The sequence below is a fragment of the Podarcis pityusensis genome, assembly GCF_964106645.2.
Source record: "Podarcis pityusensis genome assembly, chromosome: 3".
NCBI lineage: Eukaryota > Metazoa > Chordata > Lepidosauria > Squamata > Lacertidae > Podarcis > Podarcis pityusensis.
The window spans coordinates 57,676,988-57,691,185 of NC_138026.1; the positions used below are offsets into that span (position 1 = coordinate 57,676,988).

A 14,198-nucleotide genomic window follows, 5' to 3' on the forward strand; every position below is an offset into this window, starting at 1 on the left:
ATCCGGACTGGAGTCCCTAAAACGGTTGGATGGCACCTTGCATTGGCATAGCTGGGGGGGGGGGGGGAGCTGCCCTGCCTAAATCAAGTAAATCAATAAAAATACTTAACTGAGCTTCTGCCACCCAACAGAAAGCATCTCCCCAACATAAATCCTGGCTACACCCATGGCACCTTGTATGCCCCTTTCCAGCAACTCCGGCAGCCCAGATGGTGCCAAATGTATTGCTCTGCTTTCCTCTGGACCAAGTAAGGCCAAGAGGGGGGTCTGGGCAGCTCAGGATCTCATAACACACTGCCCAGTCTTGCGCTCCAGAGAGAGGTCATTTCTGTGCTGCTAACACAGCAAAAGGTGGCGCTGTGGGTTAAACCACAGAGCCTAGGGCTTGCCGATCAGAAGGTCGGCGGTTCAAATCCCCGTGACGGGATGAGCTCCTATTGCTTGGTCCCTGCTCCAAGTGCAAGTAGATAAACAGGTACCACTCGGACGGGAAGGTAAATGGCATTTCCGTGCGCTGCTCTGGTTTGCCAAAAGCAGCTTAGTCATGCTGGCCACATAACCAGGAAGCTATACGCCGGCTCCCTCGGCCAATAAAGCAAGATTAGCGCCACAACCCCAGAGTCGTCTGTGACTGGACCTAACGGTCAGGGGTCCCTTTACCTTTAACATAGCAACAACAATGTGGGAGGCAGCAGTTTTGAATGACTGGTCTCTGCAGCCACAGGTGCTGTAATTCTCCAACAGTTTGCCTCCCCCCCCCCCAGGCGCACTCCATTGTCTCTCAAAACAGATGGATGCCAACAACAACAAAAATATTCTTAAGGTGATGGTCACTATACTATTGCCTGATCCTATGCATATTTCCCAGAAGTAAGTTCTAGTGAGTTCACTGAGACTTGTCCCTTAGAAAACTAGTTGAAGAATGCAGCCACATCCTATCCATGTTTACTCAAATAAAAGTTCCACTGTGTTCGGTAAGACTCCGTAAGTGTATGCATAGAATTGCAGCCTTGATACTATGCATGTTTACTCAAAACTAAGGCCAACTGTGTTCATAGGAGTGAAGCCCATGACTCTTGCCAATACTTCAAGGGCTCTTAACTGACAGGCAGGGTTAAAGGAAAGGAACATTGTTGGACACAAATGCTGCTAAATTAAGTTGAAAAATAAATCCCCACTCATCCATGAAGCTTGTTGGCTGAGTGGCCTTGAAGAAATTGCTCTCTCAGCTTAACCTGTGTCTCAGGATTGTGAGAGTAAATGGAATAAAAAAATTCCAGTCTATACACTGAAAGATGCTGTAGACATGATAAATAGCATAATTGGACTCTACCCTTCTTGCAAGTGGAACCAACAGCACAAGTGTTTTCTGGCTTTCAACTATCTGTTTTACAACAGTTATAAAACCAGATTTCATCTGTGCAACATAAGTCCAAATGGGACTTACCCTAGCATCAAGAATCAAGGAGTAGATAAAGGGTGCAATCTTATGCATACCACATGGAGGTCAGTCCTGTTCTGAATAACCATGCTTAGATTTCACATTAATGTTGCAATTCTGTAAGCACATTTTAGGAAGTAGGACTTAATTCTGGGTAAAGTAGCTTTGATTGCACTGCATGGGCCACATTTCTACATCAGCAGCCCTGATTTCTCTATATTGACCTGTTCACTGCTGTTAGATGTTACCTAGCATGCATTCTACCATTTTGCACGAGCTAGACTATTAGTTTGTCATAAATGGTGACCTGCAGGTGACCATACTCAGTATGAAGGCTTTATATAAGGCAACTTCTTATGGGACCAATCAAAACATGGTCAGAGTTCATCAAAATGGTTTTGCCATAGTTCTGAACCAGTGAATGAGAATATGCAAGATTTGACCTCTGCACCATGCAGAGTGAATCGTTTCAGAAGAAGGGAGACACGCTAGTTCTTACTGAGCTGCACATTATCTTTAAATGAAAGCAAATACAAAAAGCAATTAGAGAGTATGAGCCCATATTGCTCAAAAATTGTTTTCACAAAGTATGTTAGCACTAGCATTTAAGTGTTGCTTTACTACTGACACTGTGAAGGAAGTGTTCCTGTCACAGTTGGATATCTACTTCGTAAGTGATAGTTTGTTGTCAAATTTGATTGGCACCCTGAGTCTGCAGGCATGTAGATTCTGCAGTGATACGTACAGGAAGTTTGCACAAAGAGAGGCAGTCCAGCATTTTATACTGTCAAATCTACTCATATATGTATATATAGATTGTGCTCAGGAAATGCCTTGTCATTTGTTGTGAGGAATCCAGATAATATTCTCCAAATCATTGCCTCCCTTTGTAGGAAATCCTGTTCCCACAGCATCCAAACTATAGAGTTGATTTACTAAGGAAGTACAGTTTTTCCTCTGCCCCCTCCCCCTACTCAGCCCTGCCTAAAGCAATCAAGATTATTGTTGAAAACACTGGTCCATGTTTGTGGTTCTGCAAGGGCTATATAGGGAATTTGTGACCCTCCAAACAGTCCAAACAGATTGCAGCCTCCATAGCTTGTGGTCAGGGATAACAGAATCAAAGAACTGTAGAGTTGGAAGGGATGCTGAGGATCATCTAGTCCAACCCCCTGCAATGTAGGAACCTGCAGCTGTCCCAAACTGGGATCGAACCTGCAACCTTGGCGTTATCAGCACCATGCTCTAACCAACTGAGATGTAGTCCAACAAAATTTGGGTGCCCCATGCTCCCCATTCCTGCAATAGGACTGCAAGTACCTATTTTGTGGAGTTGAAAATGCCAGCCACTTAGAACTTCCCTTTTCTTTTCTTTTTCCATTTTCTCTTTTAACTTTATCTATTTTATTTGCCTTATCTCTGCCAGTGGTCTGGGAAACTGTCAGTATTAGGATATAGAATCCCCTCCTTGCAATGAGGCTATCCCTTGGTGCAAGGCTATCCATATCCCTTTCACTATGAGGCAATAGCGATGCAGGCCACATCCACACCATACATTTAAAGCACTATTATACAGTGGTGCCTTGCAAGAGGAAATTAATTCGTTCTGCGAGTTTTTTCGTCTTGCGAATTTTTCGTCTTGCGAAGCACAGTTTCCCATAGGAATGCATTGAAAATCATTGCAATCAAAACAAACTTGCAAGACGTTTTCATTTTTTGTCTTGCGAAGCAAGCCCATAGGGAAATTCGTCTTGTGAAGCAACTCAAAAAACAAAAAACTCTTTCGTCTTGCGAGTTTTTCGTCTTGCGAGGCATTCGTCTTGCGAGGTACCACTGTACCTGTTCCTTTTATGTACACCAGCAGGCACCAACCAGGCAGTGACTTTGCCATAGCTCGCCCCTCCCAAAGAAACCCAGGGACTGTAGTTTATTAAGGGTGCTGAAAGTTCTTCAGGGACTCCTAGAGCTGCAGTTCCCAGATTCCTCTGGGAAGATGGCCTGATAAGTCATTCTGGGAATTGTAGCTCTGTGAGGGGCATAGGGGGTTTCCTTATAACTGTCAGCACCCTCAACACACTACAGTTCCCAGGATTCCTGAGGGAAGCCATGACTGTTAAGAGTGATATCATAGTGCTTTAAATGTATGGTGCAGATATGGTGGTTTTATGGTTCTTTTTTTGGGTGGTGGTGGGGGACTTGGCTGTTTTATGGTTCTTTGGAAAGGGGCCAAGGGAAGCACAGCTCCCCAGCAGTTGCAATTCCCATGGTCAAAGGTTACTCATGGAGCCAAACTTGTTTGCCCCAGCATGCTTAATTTAATAATAATAATTAGCCACCATAGGTTGGAATGGCGGCACAGAATTTGGAGGGGGGTGTGTGTCTTTAACCCGTTGCCCTGTCAGGGTGTGGATCAGAATTGTCACCCACTCTGAGCTCATCTGCACAGAAAGAAGGGAATGAAAGCCGCACAGTCATAATAGTTTTTTGGTTGAATTTTGAATCAGGACTGAATCCAGTAGGTTGGTGTTGGTATAAGGGCTCAGTTGTTAAAGAAGCATTTCCCAAAGACTGCATCAAAGCATGCACAGAATACAGTTCCTTAAGCACTGAGTTAACACACACTGCTTCTATTTATCTATGTAGTTATTGATTACATTTCTATTCCATTTTTCCTCCAAGGAGCTCAAGGTGGTATATATAGTTCTCTTCCTCTACATTTTATCCTAATAACAAGCCTGTGAGGTAGAGTAGGCTGAGAGTGAGCAACTGGCCCAAGGTCTCCCAATGAGCTTTGTGGCCGAGTGTGAATTGAACCCAGGTCTCCCAGGTCTCTTCAGCACGCTAATCACACTGGGGTTTTTTTTTTTAGCTGAGAGGGGGTAGTTTCCAATTGGACACAATGTTCAGTATCTCTCATTTCAGCTTTAGCACACATAATTTTATAGTCCCTTCCCTTAGATCTTTAGCAACAAATCAACAGAAAGACATTTAACTGGTGAAATTTCCCACATCACATGTCACTAAAATATCATCGGCTAAATTTCTGTTTGTCAGGATGTTGGCACAGAAACAGGCTAGTCGAAGTTAGTAAAAGATAATAGCAAAATGTTTTGCTAGTTAGTTCACATTTGGGAGCTCATCTAGAAATCAGGGGGCTAGATTTACAGTCTGGGGTTTGATAATTTACCAGGAGATAAGCTTGTTATTCTACATGTGTGTGTTAGACTTGGGGGGGGGGGGGAGGCCTCAGAGCTAGCATTAAAAAGCACACAAACAAAACCACAACACAGGATCTTTTCTTTATGGTCGAGATGGTTAACATTTTACAAAGATCTTTGCTGTGCTGTGCTGAGAAACTTGAATGCTGTCCGGAAAGGTTTCACTTGAATGGAGTGACTGAAAACCAACCCCAATATATCAGGAACATGCAAGCAGCTGTGGTTCGTGAAACACTGATTCTTTATCTGACAGCGCCAAGGAAATGCCAAGTTATGTTGGGTTAGCACATGAACTCCTGATCTTGTCACATTTCTGGTTTCTGCACTTCAGAACAATGAAGCATGTACCTTTTTCCACAGTCAAGATTCCACAGTTCAAGCAGTCAGTGTGAAAACTATTTTATTGCTTCTTGTTTTGAACTATTCCAATTGCCTTTTCCATTCAAGTTATAACTTAAAAGTGCATGGTTAGCCATACCTGTGTGGATGGTAAACCTAGGCATTCCCGCTTGCTCCTTGTCTCCTCTGAGATCAGTGGTGCACTTGGGTAATTGTAGACTCCGAACCTAATGGTCTCAGATTTTAATGGGTTCAAATGGGTTCATTCACTTCAAATTTGTAGTAAACGGGCTTTGCCTTGCTCATTTTTGGGATTGCTTCTGCTTATTCAGTTGAGTGGAACCCCAGATTTCTGCCCAGTAGCGGATGGTTTCCACTGGGATTGATAGGGCAGAAGGCAGGAAGAACAACAGCAGGTGGAACCAGAGTCAACGATGGGCAACACCAACTGATTCTGGTTCTGTCTCTATTGTCCTCTATGTTGTATTCTACAAAGGCAGCACTGAGACTAAGGCTCACTGCCACGGCCACCCCATGGACTGGATACAAGTAAGGAAACAGGCAGGTGGGTCCTGCCTGAGGTCAGAGCTTGCAGAGGTGGATTTAGGGTATTGTGCCCAATTCTGCCACACTGGGAAAAAAGAATAGGAGGTGCCACAGGACATCACAGCTATGATGTAGTGAATTGAGCAGAATAGAAGGTAAGAGGCAGGTGGGTGGGTGCCAAATCTTGGCCTTGCACAGGGTGCTGCCCCCTGGAGCTTGGTGGGGAAGCACCCCATTTGTTCTAATGGACCAGTGTCCACTGCTTCTGCCCCCAAAGTCCCACCTCAGTGGCACCACTGCCTGGGATGTTTACTGCCTGAGAAATGATGTCGAAGAGCCAAGGAATGCATGGATTTCACCATAGCTGTGGTTTTCATGTGTCACAAGGAACCCTCGAGTTCTTCTGTGAATTTTCAGGGGGATAAATGGTGGATACGTTGCTGGAAAGGTACTTTCTTTCTGGATGGAGAAATATCACATGAACATCCTAAGGACCGTTTGCAGCACAGAGTATTTATGTGAAAGATGCTTAAGCCTTCCTTAGTAATGTTAATCTGGAAAGAGTTCCTAGAGACTAGGAACATGCAACTCTTTGGGGCATGTCTTTTCCAGCAAAATCCAATGCAGCTTTTCCATACAATTGGAGGCATCTGGACTGCCTCTGTGGGAAACAGGATGGTGGATCAGATCACTAGTCTGATCCACTAGGGATCTTTTTATGTTATAGGTAAATCCCATTGAGCTGAATGAGTCTTATTTGCAGGAATGCTTGCATATCTGTCTCTTCCTTAGCCTTTGCTTGGATGGAGGTTGGGCCCCTATAGATCCATGCAGCAGTTTCAGAAATGCAGCCCCGTCCTACAAACGTTTATGTAGATGGCAGTCCAATTTAAGTTAATGGGTTTTACTCCTAGATAAGTAAGTGTCAGATAACAGCCTTTGAGGTTCTTTCTATAGATACCCAAGTTCAAGCAGAAAGTTTGAAAGGTATTTTATTGGTTCTCCTATTGAATGAATTAACTTTGAAATGAGGATTGGAGTTCCTTCCCGCGGCAGATCCAAGGTGAGCTGTGCCAGTGCCATGAAGCTGAACATCATCTTCCCAGCCACCGGCTGCCAGAAACAATTTGAAGTAGACGATGAGTGCAAGCTGCGCACCTTCTGCAAGAAGTGCATGACCACATAAGTCTCTGGATGCTCTTGGTGAGGAGTGGAAGGGATATGTTGTCCGCAATCAGTGGAGGCAATAACAAACGAGGCTTCCCCATGAAGCAGGGGGTCCTGACTCACGGACGTGTCCGCCTGCTTCTCAGTAAAGGCCACACTAGAAGAACTGCAGAAAGGAAACACAAATCTGTTTGGGGTTGCATTGTTGATGCCAATTTAAGCGTCTTGAATTTGGTCATTGTAAAGAAAGGTGAGGAAGATATTCCTGAACTGACTGACACCACTCTGCCTCGCCGGCTTGGTTCCAAGAGGGCTAGCAAAATCCAAAAGTTGTCCACTCTCTCCAAAGAAGACTACGTCCATCAGTATGTTGTGAGAAAACCATTGAACAAGGAAGGCAAGAAGCCCAGGACCAAAGCACCCAAGATTCAGCACTTGGTAACTCCCAGGGTCCTACCACAGAGCAGGTGTATGTCCTAAAGCAGGAGTATTGCTCTAAAGAAGCAGGGTACCCAAAAGAACAAGCTTCTGGCTAAAAGAATGAAGGAGGCAAAGGAAAAACGGCAAGAGCAAATAGCTAGGAGGCGTAGACTTTCTTCACTGAGAGCCTCCACATCTAAATCTGAATCAAGCCAGAAGTAAATTAGGAACTGTGCTCCTAAAAACATTAAATAAAACTTTTATGGGGGGGGGGAGAAATGAGGATTGGAGAGAGGAAACACTGGAGGATGCCATTCATCACAGAACTCCCATATACTGTTAGATAGAGCATAGTATGTGAGCTTTTTATTTCTCCAAAATGTAATTGAGGAATACCTAATGGGATCTGCACCTATAGCAAACTCTAGGAGATATTCTGAAGCTATAATATGGTCTCTGTTTATCATTTGGTTGATAATAAGTACAGTACGTATAAATTCATCTTTCATTTTTCCTGTTCTAAAATATTTTGGCTGTTTTGCCTTTAAAACTAAGAAAAATAAATTCCAATTATATATTTCTTTTTTTAAAAAGCAAACAAACTCCTTTGAGCTAAGAGCTCGTATGTTGAGTGGGAGCTTGAAGAGAATTAAAACAGCTGAGAGAAAAACCCTCGTATGGCTTTTTCTTTTCACCCTAGAGGGAGATTCTGCATCACATATGAAGTCCTCAGGAACCAGCCATCTTTTAATCCCAGCTGGTTATAGGTTCCAAATGAGATGAAAAATAAAACTCCCCCGGACTAAATAGAAAGAAATGCTTAATACTTCCACATCTCTGTAGGCTCTCCCAAACCTGTAAGTGTTCCCATTAGAGCCTGTCCGTTGCACTGCTGGGTGCTGTCAAATCAATCATAAACTAGGTTGCAACACAACAAGACTGATCCGGGGAACAGGGACAGACTTGTTACTTTCCATTTCAGAGTATTTGTTTCATCAAATCTGTGCTTGCAGGCTCTTTTCCATATTATAAAGGGAAAGTTTTCCTTTACTGATTGCACAAACCTTGGCTTATCATTAGATTGCCTGGTTGCAATGACACTGCCTAGCGAGATACAGTGAAGGCAAAATTGTCTGACATTCAGAATTCCTAAACGAAAAGCTTGCTGTTGAAATACCCGCAAATTAAATAAGTACTATCACTGTATCTCTGTTCCTGGTGCTTTATAGAATGCAAGAACATAGGTCCCTGCTCTGAAGAGCTTACATATATAAGAAGCCAATTAGTTAGGCTTCCAATACACCCATACGCTGGACTAGTTGACAGTTTAGGGAGAAAGTGAATCAACTTGTATCCCGCCATATTGGTAACAGTAAGACGCCTAGACAAGAAGTTACAAAGATATGTTTGCCAGTACAGCATATGCCTCTTTTGCCATCTCTCGCAGCCTACATGTAGGTTTTCATATAGCACAGATGAACCAAATTCCAGGGTTTTAATCAGAGTTTATGCCTGGGATTTATTTTCATGAACTGTGTAACAAATTGCTACAGTCTAGATCAAACCCCAGACACCAGTATTGGGTTATTGGGCCCCTCAGTATCTCACCCAGTCACACTTATATTGGTCGTCCAACCTTGTCCCTATCCAAGTGCTCACAAATGAGTATCTCCCAACAACAAATGCATAGTCCACAACACAGAAAGAAGGATCTGTCTGGGGATGTGGGTATAGACCAGCCTTTTTTGGTGGTTGTTGGAGGTGTGGGAAGTTTTGGGGAATTCTGCTGCAATCCTATGCACCTGAATCCTGTGATTCAGGCAACATTCCTCTGAAAACCTATTGTCTAGCATGCCTAAAGTCCCAAATGAAATGAGGCTGGATTATACCATTAGAAGAAATGCCACAAGAATAGATTGTAGTAGGAAAACATAGTAACTCAGCACATTCCTCTAGGTGCTCTTTGGACATTAAAGAGGTCACTAATAGCCAACACTGCTGAAATTATCCTCAAATATGTTTTTTAAATTGTACAGTATATAATATAGGTTGCCTTAAACAGTATGGCAAGATTAACAATGGTGTGGAAGGGAAAAAACAAAAGGAGCTCTTCTGGAAAATGCTTCTTGGGAAAAACAACAACCCACAAGCAGGAGAGGAGCAATGAGTAGCCATTTTTTAAAATGAGGCAATCGAGGAACAGGGAACCGTTTCTGAAGCTTGGAATGCTACAATATTGACAAGTGAAGCTTCACTTCTTTCTGTGCCTTCAGTAGCTCAGCAAGTAAAGCTTCACATGTGCGCACACACAAAATTTCCCTGCCATAAACTCTTTTTATCCTTATGCAGTAAGTAGAAGAACAGTAAATAAAAATAAAAATTATCAGATGTCAGTGATGACGCCAGCAAAATCTGCATCAGAAACATGGCGCTTCCAGATGAACATTTGTTAGAACTTTAGTGCAAATGTCTCTGGAAAACACATTTTGGCATCCACGTTTGCCTAATATAGACGTTTTCACAAGCATTTTCACCTACAGTAATGCATTTTTGTGTATTTTCTCTCTCTAATATATGCATAATGTGGGCAGGACTTGGACCAGCAACTCACTGTTCAGAATTCTGCTTGCTCTGCTCTCATACCCCTCCTGAGCAAAATTCTCCAAGTATGATTAAAATTTAGCATCGTTTTCTCCCTCATGATAATGGGACTACAACCTGGGCTGGGCCATCATAGAATTGTAGAGTTGGAAGGGACTCCAAGGGTCATCTAGTCCAACCCCCTGCAATGCAGGAATCTCAGCTAAAGCATCCATGACAGATGGCCATCCAACCTCTGTTTAAAATCCTCCCAAGGGAGACCATTCCAATAGATCTCTGGGCCCCAGAGAAATGCATTCTTTCCCCATTCCTGCTTGTTCCTTTGGGCTTGGCCCACTGCTGGTCTTGGAGTCCTGACAAATCTTCTGTAGGAGCAACCTGGCTATCCTTTGGATGCAGCCCTGTTAACTTGACTGTGTTATTAGAACTCATTACTCTGGATGTTATTCTCTGAATCATACCAGCCATGTTCAGGAAGGGCAAACACACACAACCACACTAGTTCCATTGTCATCTTTGTGTTCCAGGGTTGCACTGAGGAAGCCTATTGTACCTGGGAAAGGTTCCATAGATTTTGGAACCATGATTTTCCAGGGTTTCAAAAATGCACGCAAGCTTCCATAGGTACAGGTGGCTTCTCCACTCAGAGTTGCCTTTGAGGATTCAGAAGGTGGCAGGGCAGAGCTAGAACACTTCTGCATTTATTTAAGCCCTATTATGAATGCCTGAATAGGGCCATTCTAACAGGGCTTTCTGTGATTTGTCAAATATGCAACTCCGTAAGATCTTCAACAAAGAGACCTTCAAAGCTGGCATGTGAATGTGCTTAACATATTAAGCAGGAATCAAATAATTTTTTGCTCAAGTCTGACTGATTGCTAATTCATTGATATAAAGAGGTGGTTCTACACATTTTTAGCAAGTGGGTTAAGGGTGGGGAGTTTGCACACTGAACATTTCTAACCATTGTTGGGGGGGGAAACCCTCTTCTCTCTTTAAGGCACCTAAATAAAGCAGCTAATTTTTCACAAGGGCAGAGCAGCTGCTATTGTAAACCCCTCACAAATTCAAGCTTGCACTCAGAGCTTTCAGACATTTGGTAGAACCAAAACATTTCAGTGATACCATCATTTATTTATAGCCTGTTCAAAAAATGTTGGGTGTTAAAATACCACATTTGAAAATATGGACACTTGATTTAAGTTGCTGAACTTAAAGCTGTTTTCCAGTGTAGTTGAGGAGACAGATCATTATAGTAGTCCAAGGTTTTCTTGATGATATGTATTCTAAGGAACCGTAAGTGTTATTACTCATACCCTCCAACATTCCTCAGATGAAAATAGGGACATTTCCTACTCCCCTGAAACTGACCTGCCTCAACCCCCCATTTTTTGTCATCCCCCCCTTTAGAGCATTTCCTGTCAGAAGAAGGACACGTGTAACCACCACTACACAAACAGGACACAGCACACATACCCTCCACTGACAACATGCCACAAATGGTGAGCTGCTATAGAGAAGAACCATCTCTGTGGCCCTAAAAGAAAACTAAAATGACATCACCTGTGACCACTTCCAAATTGGACCTGAGACCTCCTGCATGGAATGGAAAAATAGCAGAACAGAGCATGGAAGGGGGAACTGTTGCTTGGTCTATATCCAGGGGGAGCTTTACCTTTCCTGTTTAAGAGCATGGTTTGCTCAGCCTGACTTTGGCCTCACTAGCAAACTTTTTGCTTCATATATTAGTTGTTATCATGCGTCTGATTATTACTGAAGTAGTGAGATTATGATTCAGGACCTTCTATAAAAGCTGGCTCTCTAATACATGGCCTCGACTTAAGCAGGTTTTTTTGTTGGGAGCTGAATTTGCCCTTCCTTGAGCTGAGAATTTCTTTGAGACTTCGTAAAGGAGGACAGAATGTTCCCCCATTTATAATATGAGCTGCTATGGGGCAACTCTCTGACTGTTTCTCTAGCCTTAAGGCTAAAAGAGAAGTCTTTGTAGTTCATTTTGTGCTTTCTACACTTATTACCAGAGAGTCCAGGGTGTAACATAACCCTTGGAGAATTGCCCATTCCAAGGATCCTGTGCTCACTTGCTTGCGCATTTTCTGCAATGTTCACTGGTAGGGCAGTAATTTTCCATGTTTGACCTTTGACCCAAGTTGTTCTGTGCCCTTCCTTTTTGTTTGTAATGCCTGAGTCAAAATGGCTCATGTAATTTTAAGCAACCCAAAATTGTTCAGTACTTCCTTGAGTAACTGAAAACCTGTTGTTTAAGGTTGAAACAACGTCTTGAAATAGCTCCCTCAAAGAACTGGTGCATCTAGACCAGATATCTTCAAACTTTTGAGACTCAGGACCGACTTTTAAGCCAGACATGCATTTGAGGACCCATTTCTTAGTTTTTTTTACCATATATTTGTATGGTGGTAGTGTGCCTGTTGCAACCCACCGTGACCCAGCAGTTGAAGACCAGTGCTCTAAACTGACCAGGCTGGATCATCCAATGCCATGATTAAATTAAGATTGGAGGTTCTTAATGTTATCTACAAATTCCATTCCTTGACTCCCCCGATTTTACTCAAATGACATGCTTTCCACAATAGCTTTCTAAAAACTGCAGCAAAAGTGTCCATTGCAAAATGTATGGGTTCAGGAACATACCTGGGAATAAGGCCCATTAAACAAGATGGCATGGATAGGATTGCACTGTTAGGAGACGTAGCAGAAAATCTTTTGAGTTGTGTTTCTTTTTTAACCAAGCAGCATTTAGAAGGCGCAGGAAAAAGCTAGCAAGAACTGCTACAGATGGATAAGGAGTAGGGGAAAAGTTACAGTTACAAGCCAAAGACCCTGGGTTCACTGGGAGTCCATCTTTTTTTATTTGACAAGTTCTTCCCATGCTAAAACGGAGCACCCCACTGCAGGGAGCAGATAATAGTGGAAAATATATAGAGTATCTTTGGACAGAGGATAATGATAGCCAGGTGCTTGGTAGCCTCAAGGCTCCTCGGATATCTATTATGTCCAGTAGTATTATACGCAGCGGAGTGGTTTATGAAGGACCTGAGGGCCACATCAATTATTTAGCAGTACAATAAATTGTGCAGCCAGTTCTTCAATGCAGATAGGGCTCCTGTGATGACTGTTAAATTCTCAGCATCAGATTTTGCAGACTTAGTTGATCAAAAAAAGGGCCATTTGGTGCAGATCCTAAAATAGAAGGTGTTCTTGTTTTTAAAAACAAACTCATATAACGGGGTTATAATTTTTCATTGGCATTATGCAAACTCTTACTTATATGAGTTTCATTTGATTGCATCGGAAAAAAGCAAAGCAGCCATAGCAAAAAATTTACCAGGGTAAAAGTGAATCTACCCCATTCAGTAATTAGATTCCTATCTGCCCATTCTTTCATTTAATTGGAAACTGTTCTCTAAAGATAAAAATGGTCTTAATGCAACCCAGAGACCCAAATAGGAGTACAGAAGGAGCACTGCCTGTTTGTCTGGTAAGCTAACCTGCCTAAAATAAATCTAACAGGACGGCAAAATTATCCAAGAAGTGGGTCTGACTTGAATTTAAAGAGAGGTTGAGGAATATCATACTGTCAGCACTACTTCTATTTTTGGATAGACATTCATTGGTTTCCCCTGAATTGTTTTCTTAAATTTATCATTTGATAATATGGTTGTATCCCACTCTGGGACCTTGTGGAGAACGATGGGTACAAAATACCGGTATCTTAAATAATGATAATGATGGTGATGAGTTCTAATAGCTATTGGGAGTCATTCAACGGCCTAATGAAACTAGTCAAAATATTTTAACCTTCAAGAAATCCTTAGGACTGTTTCACATTCTGCATTTTTAGATCTGCGCCTAAGATGTTTTTAAGCATCCACCTAAGAATATGCTATGTGATTGCAGCAAAGATGTATTTGCAGACATGTTTCATTCAAGTACGCTTACCGGGAAACAATAGTTAGTGACAGCTCTCCAGCGAATCACCACTTAGCCTGAGGAGGGATTCATAAGAAAAGGGAAAGTAGTTAGACTGGTAAGGAGAATTGATTGCTCAGTAGGCCAGAGGAAGTTATTTGACATGGTTTGATCTCCTACCAGCTGCCTCTGCCTTTTCCTACCCCTGCCAATGCAAAGGTAGAACTTTTCTAACCAGTAGCTTTTACCCACCTATTGCAAGGCATGCCTGTTTAGCTTCCATTTTAAAAGCTTGTGTGCCCCTAATCAGAATGGTGCTCCCACTTATTTTCCATTCATTTCCATCAAGAGGCAGCCTCTAGACTGGTAAGTTGAAGAGAAAGCGGGTGTTCTTTGTGGGTGAAGAAGAACCAACTCCTTTTTGGGTCATAGTGCCTTTCCCTCAAATGACAATATCATTCTTCTCCCTACTCTCCACTGCCAGATTTTCTGTTTAAATATTGGAAAGGTTTGAAACT

General features: G+C 42.6%; 1 pseudogene across 1 annotated transcript; it reads left to right on the top strand.

The window, feature by feature from the left end:
- Positions 1–6,556: 6,556 nt before the first annotated feature.
- Positions 6,557–7,397, top strand: LOC308474790 (small ribosomal subunit protein eS6 pseudogene; annotated as a pseudogene). The gene has a single exon. The product of its transcript is annotated as a small ribosomal subunit protein eS6 pseudogene (transcript).
- Positions 7,398–14,198: the final 6,801 nt, after the last annotated feature.